The sequence below is a fragment of the Nannospalax galili genome, unplaced genomic scaffold, assembly GCF_000622305.1.
Source record: "Nannospalax galili isolate Female #2095 unplaced genomic scaffold, S.galili_v1.0 C48762503, whole genome shotgun sequence".
NCBI classification, from domain to species: domain Eukaryota; kingdom Metazoa; phylum Chordata; class Mammalia; order Rodentia; family Spalacidae; genus Nannospalax; species Nannospalax galili.
This window is the reverse complement of record NW_008473072.1, coordinates 1-1188: the sequence shown is the minus strand read 5'-3', so window position 1 is coordinate 1188 and position 1188 is coordinate 1. Positions and strand designations below refer to the sequence as shown.

Genomic DNA, 1188 nt, shown 5'->3' with positions numbered 1-1188 from the left:
GGCTTGGCACTTTGGCAAACTCTCTGCTCTCAGGAGAGGCTGTCCTTTCCTGTGATGTCTCAAAGCCTCCAGGATGCCGGGTCTCTCTCTTCTCTCCTCCTGTCCACAGTACCTCTACTCCTTGAAACTCTACGTGTTTGATCCGACCTTGGCGTCCCATGGAGCCACCTTGATCACATCCTTTGGGGTGCTCTCTTCCAAGGTCAGATCTCTTATCTTTCAAAAATCCAGTGCTCCCCACAGAGTTATGGTTCACTGCTGAGCTCTGCGGGGAGGATCTGGGGCATGCTGGCTTCTGCACACGGAGAGGCCTTTGTCTCCCATCATTAGTTATCTGGGAAAGCTCTGCCTGAGCGTCTTTAGTTAACAGTGTAGTCAAATCCTCCTGGATGTTCAAATAAAAATTTTCCTCGGTCAATACTTCAGCTGAAAGAGGTATATCTGGTGATTTTCCTGGGCCACCAGAGAATGCTTTATGGACTCTCTGCGTCTTCTGACTGGCAGTGCTCTTCTCTTTATTCACCTGCTGACCTGAAGAACCAGTGTCTTTGTCCAGTACCTTTGTAGACGGTAATGTTCCTGAAGCGATTCTGGCTTCTGTGGCTTTCAGAGCAGAAATTAAAGAGTCAATGGATTGTAAACTTTGTTCCTGAGGGTGGCATTGAGAGGGGGCCTCATGGGCATTATTTGGTCCTTCTGTAACACTGTTGAGACCAGAGTCTTGTCCGGCAAGAAGGTGAACTGCCTGCTGCCCTGGTGGACAGCATGGCAGAGACTCTGCATCGAAGTCTAGAGAAGCTCTGAGACCGTCTCCTCCTCCTTCCATGGTCCCATATTCCGGAAATTCATTTGTGACATTCGGTGGGAGTAAAGTGCTTCCTCCATGATCACCTAAGCAAGGAACAGAATAGAAATATGACATCAGGGACTAGTGTGTATTAATAATATCCATATATGCTAGGTGCTTAATAATGTTTATTTGATTCTTTTACTATTTTACTACTTCCTTCCATCCAACACCCTGTATCACGTACTTATAACCTTGTAGTGGCCCTTTCTATTCAGTCTGAATATACATCACATTTAATCCTACTTCTCATGAAATCCCAAAAATGAGGACGTAGAAACTCAGTTGCTTCATATGCACAATGATTAAACTTATGACAAGCATCACTATCCACTTATGAA

At 45.5% G+C, this 1188-nt stretch overlaps 1 pseudogene; it reads right to left on the bottom strand.

The window, feature by feature from the left end:
• On the bottom strand, positions 1-891 carry LOC103728366 (annotated as a pseudogene).
• Between the last annotated feature and the right edge of the window lie 297 nt (positions 892-1188).